The sequence below is a fragment of the Felis catus genome, chromosome A1, assembly GCF_018350175.1.
Source record: "Felis catus isolate Fca126 chromosome A1, F.catus_Fca126_mat1.0, whole genome shotgun sequence".
Taxonomy (NCBI): Eukaryota; Metazoa; Chordata; class Mammalia; order Carnivora; family Felidae; genus Felis; species Felis catus.
In genome coordinates this window covers 3,153,016-3,158,645 of record NC_058368.1, presented here as the reverse complement: position 1 = coordinate 3,158,645, position 5,630 = coordinate 3,153,016, and the positions used below count along the sequence as shown (strand labels likewise).

General features: G+C 40.5%; 1 long non-coding RNA gene across 1 annotated transcript; it reads right to left on the bottom strand.

The window, feature by feature from the left end:
* Positions 1-271: 271 nt before the first annotated feature.
* Positions 272-5,194, bottom strand: LOC123382251. Its single transcript, XR_006590404.1, has 2 exons — positions 4,977-5,194; positions 272-480 (listed from the first exon to the last, which is right to left on the bottom strand). It is a non-coding gene; the product is annotated as an uncharacterized LOC123382251 (long non-coding RNA).
* Positions 5,195-5,630: the final 436 nt, after the last annotated feature.

Below are 5,630 nucleotides of genomic sequence, written 5' to 3'. Positions count from 1 at the left end.
GCTAATTTGTTAATGTGTAAATAACATAAAATCTGAATCTTCGTTGTTTTGGGTTTGTGGTGATACTGACAGAAATACAGCTTTTTGTCAGAGGAAGTATGGGGGCCTAGAGGATCTACTAACAAAATTTGGGAGAAGTTCATAGGAATAGGTAACGAAAATGTTGACCAAATTGTATGGTTGCAATGGTTAATTTTATGCATCAACTAGGCGAGGCTATAGTGCCTATAGGTTAAGCTGTAGTAGGTTTCGTCAAACACCAGCCTAGATGTCGCTGTGAAATATAGTTTTTAGGTATAATTAACATTTACAACCAGTAGACTTTAAGTAAAGCGGATTATCCTCCATAATGTGTATGGACTTCATCCAATCTTTTGAAGGCCTTGAGAGCAGACTCAGGTTCCCAGGGAAGGAGAATTCTGTTTCCAGATTGCATATCTCAGTCTTCCCTGTGTATTTCAGACTTCCTAGCGTCAGCTCCTGTAATCAAATCAATCAAACCTTTCACTTTCTCATACATACATACTTATGTATACACACACACACATCTCATATACATATATATATGGGAGAGAAGGAGAGAGAAATGATACGGAGATATGGGTAGATGATAGATAGGTAGATAGATAGATAGATCTACTGGTTCAATTTCTCTGGAGAACTCTGACTGATATAGTGGTTAACTGGGCAGTAAGTAGCCTATACAGTATTGTCTGTAGGGGGGATCAGAGTGGTGATTGCAGGCTAAACACCAGGAATTAGGTGAAAAGACAGCTGTCTGAATGGTGCCCTTCTGCTACTAATTTTCTTCCCTGTAGAGGAAATTCACCACCAATGGGGCAGGCAGGCTCAGATCCACGCCAACATAATAGCTACAACTAAGATTTGCACTTAGGGGAAAAGAGCTTAAGGCTTTGCCCCATTTCAAACAACAGTTACAGAGATGCAAAGAGTGAAAGAGGGAAGTTCACAAATACCGTGTGCATAAAACAGGCAAGACATTAGAATTTGGGCTGGTTCACTTGGACTGAGGTGTTTGTTAAAGACTGTAAACACGCAGGCCATCTTCCAGCTCGGTCTCTTCTGCTATCTATCACGCCAAACGTAGATTCACTAGGAGATGGGGACATCTCTGGGTCCTGACCGCTATTCAGGGCTTTGGCCCCAAAGCAGACAAACTACCGTGGAAAACAATAAATAAGGCATTGCCTGGGACTTTCCTGCCATGGGTTTACGATGCTGATGAACGTGACCCCCTAAAGAATGAGAAAATGTCCCCCAAAATTCTAGCTAAAGTCTTGTGGTCAGCCCACCATCTTGGAAAACTCCCCTGGCCTTATGTGGAAGCTGGGTGATGGTGTTTGGGCGTGGTTGGGGAAGGGACGATACAATAACCTTGTGTATGGGACGCTTGGGGCAAATATAACAAGCGATTGCTCGATTTCTGTTGCTGAATGTGTAATTAGTATTGACATTCTTCATGCCTCTACTGTGAGTGTTTGCCAGTGCTAGGGGTAATTCCTCTGACTGGAGGGTCCTCAGTTAGAAACGTGCTGGTACCTTTGGGGTTGCAGAGCCCTAATGAGTACTTGGAGCCACAAGTCTATGTGGCTGCTGATATCGTCAGTTGGTACCTCTGGCCAATTGGCAGGCACCTTTTGGGGTTTGGGACTCAACACCCTCCTGATGTGGCTCTCAGGTACACTCCTTTGGAAAAATAAATATCTGCTTGCTACCAGACCTTTGTTGAAACTGAGCACCTGCCCATGGAGGCCATGTAACTCTCCAGTCTGAGATCACCATTTTGGGTCAAGTCCATTCAGATTCGTTGACTAACAAAGTGGAAAGAGCCCGACAAGCCTTGCTTGATAAGCGGAAATGGTATTGTTAAGAACACAGCTAGCCTGATCCCAGCAGCACCTTGGCTTTACATGATAAAAGCAGCAGTTCCCCTGTTTTTCCTTCCTCCCTTTCTTTCTTCTTTCCCTCCTTCTTTCCTTCCTTCCTTCCTTCCTTCCTTCCTTCCTTCCTTCCTTCGTTCCTTCCTTCCTTCCTTCCTTCCTCCCTTCCTTCATTCCCTCCTTCCTTCCTTCCCTCGTTCCTTCCTTCCTTCCTTCCTTCCTTCCTTCCCTCCTTCCTTCCTCCCCTCCTCCTTCCTTCTTTCCCTCCATCCCTCCCTCCCTCCTTCCTTCTTTACTTCCCTTTGGATAAATATTTCATTCCTCTCTCTGCCTTGTGAGGGAAAGCTGCTGGTGCAGCAGGGCCATCGATTTTGACTCAGTTTCCCCTAAATGCCTGGGACCATTGCACCGATTGCTTGTCTATACTGAAACTTGGTGGTGTCCACAGCGCTGCCTTGGCTGTTCCATGTTAGCATCAGCTACGCTTAGTGTCAACCAAGTTCTTCAGGGTCAGTCTAGAGCAGTCTTTATTTTAGGGGTTTTTTTTTAGTCTCACTTCTAAGGTATTCCCTTTCTGTGGTCTCATCCTAATACTTTGGGTATTCAGGGCAGCGTCTCTTCTAGCTGGTGGGGATACACATCGTCTGCCCTGGGAGAGCTCCAAGGCTTGCTCACCGTGTTGCTTCCTGGCAGTTCTTTCTGTGGAAGTGGTTTTTGGTCTGGCTTATGACTTTTCACCCTATGCAAACAATGGTTGATATTCAAAGACTAATGATGACCTTGTAGCGATTTCTCAACTGCTTTTTCTTTAGAACTCTTCTGTCAGCTAGTCTCTTCACATACTCTACCTTCCTTGGCCTCCCCTTACTCCTATCTCTGTCTTCTCAGCTCAGCAAGATCCTGGGCATGGTCTGGGGATGCTTCTCCTAGACGGTAGTCTGGAAATTGCTCGCCTTGGTTGATACGCTTCTCAGGGATTACAGGTGCACGCTACCTCTTGGCTGACGTCTCAGAATAGTTTCTTCCTATATTTTGTGCAATTTTCTAGATTTTTAAAATTTGTCTTATAGCAAGAGATTAATTACAGATGCCTGTTACTCCTTGATGGCCTGAAGTGAAAGTCTACAGTTATTTTCAAATATGAATAATTATCAATGCACCATATAGTGAACAACCTCTTTTTTCCCCACTGATTCGTGATGTCAGTTCTGCCATATGTTAACTTTCCTTCTACAACTGTGTCTTTTTCCAGGTTCTCTGTTGTGGTTGGATTAATCTTTACGTCTTTCTTGGGATATTACCATATTATACTAATTGTTATGGTTTCATAAGAAGTCCTCATAAACATAAGCCTCCCCCACCAAAATTCTTCAGTTTTATTTTTGGCCATTTAATTCTCCAGGAATCGATTGTCAAGTTCCGTAAAAATTCCACTGGTGTTTAGAATAGAATTACATTAAATTCATGAATTATCGTGGGGATAATTAAAATCTTTAAGATACTGATCCTCTCATCCATGAGTATGGCATATCACTTATTTATTTCCAGATGATTTTCTCTTTCCTTACTTAAGGGATTGCAAATTTCCCCATGGAGTTCTCATTCACATTTTGTTACATCTTTTTGTAATGGTCTTACATATTTTTTGAATGGTATGCTTTTTTAAATTTTCATTTTCTAATTATTATTAATGTATAGAAAGACATTTAATCATTTTCATATCGCAACTTTTCCTCTCTTTTTACCTTAATTTTGTACAGATTCTTTTCGATTTCCTGACATTTCCAATGACATCCATGGCTTCATACTTCTCCTTTCTTTTGTAATTCTTGTATCTTTTTTTTCCTTTTCTTACTGCATTGAATAAAATATTGAGTATAATGTTGAATAGATGCCATGATAAAAAGCTGGTTATATCCTTCCTGAGTTTTACAATATTGCTTCTAAAGTTTTATAATAATGTAAAAGGCTCAGTATGGGCTTTTAGTATAAGTCAAAGAAATTTTAAACTCCCTTCTTTTTCTAGTTTGCTAGATTTTCAGAAAAAATTCTTGACGTGCTCTTGAATTGCATCATATAATTTATTTTGTACTGTTGTATTATGCGTACTTAATCTTTTTTAACATTTATGTATTTATGTATGTATGTATGTATGTATGTATTTAGAGCATGTGAGCAGGGGAGAGGGTCAGAGGGAGAGAGAGAATCTTAAGCAAGCTATGTGCTCAGCATGGACCCTGCTGCAGGGATCAGTCCCACAACTGTGAGATCATAACCTGAACCAAAATCAAGTTAGATGCTTAACCTACTGACCCACCCAAGTGCTGCTATCTTTTGGTCTTTTAATGGGGTATATTATCATAACAGATTTTCTGATTTTACCTTTTTAGAATAAACCCTGCATGACCAAAGTTTATTGATTGTCTAGTCCCCCAATGAGTTTATTACACTAAGAAGCTTATTTGGAATTTTGGATTTAAGTTTAGAAGTGATATTGGTCTATGCATTACTTTTCTGCACTTTTTCTCCATTGTTTTTTTTTTTTTTATTTTTTCTGGGATCCAGAATAGAAAGAGTTTGAACATAGTGTAAGTTGATTTCTCTCACTGGTAGTCTAAGCCTACGCCACCAGGACTAATATGGTTGCTCCATGCTGCAAGGGACTTAGGTGTGTGTTTCGTTTCTTGGACCTCTTTATCAAGTACCCTCCATTTCAAGGTCTAAGTACTTTTCCCAGGTCCAGTTTCAGGTCGACACTCCAGACGTTGGCAAATGGAAGAGGAAAAGGAAGGGGGAAGACATCCTTTCCTTTCAAGGCACAACCTTTCATTCCGTGCATCACTCCCGTTCATCTATTAATGGTCAGAAGTAGTGACATGGCCTGCCCAGATGTAACAAAAATAAGAAAGGCAACCTTATCTGGGAGCTTGTGAGTTCAACTAGCTAAAACCTGTTTTGATATAGAAAACAAGAAATTCTGTGGATCAACTGTCGGTCTTTCCAGATTCCATAATCCTGGACATGCAAATATCCATATGCATCCCTCTTTCTATCCCTAGAATACACTCAACTGACCTCAGGGGAGTCAACTGCAGCCTCTCATTCACATGCTGCATTGAACCCAGATGTCAGGATCTCTTGGGAACACTCAATCTTCTTCAACAGACACAGATGTAGTTCTTCATATAGCTCCTGTGATGTAAAATACAAATTATCTGCCCTTCTAATAGTCAGAATACAATGGTAGAGTAAATAGTAAAAACAATAAGACACCCCAATGGGCAGAGAAAAGGATGGGAAACACACAGATCTACAGTGATCATCATACCACTCTGGGAAGGAATTGAGAAAAATATCCACTACAAAATGGGATATACTCCTTGTAACATATTGCAGAATTTCCATTCTTCTTAAGAAATGAATAACATCCCATTGTAAGTATGTACCACTTTTTGCTTATCCATTCACCAATCGATGGACACTTGGGTTACTTCCATGTTTTAGCCATTATGAATAATGCTGCTACAAACATGGACGTACAAATATCATCTGGGGACTCTACTTTCAGTTCTTTTGGGTATATACCCTGAATTTGGTTTGCCAGTATTTTGTTAAGGAATTTTGCATCAGTGTTTATAAAAGACATCAGTCTGTTGTCTTATTTTCTTGTGTCTCTTTCTGGTTTTGGTATCAGTGCGATGCTCACTTCATAGAATGAATTAGAATGTG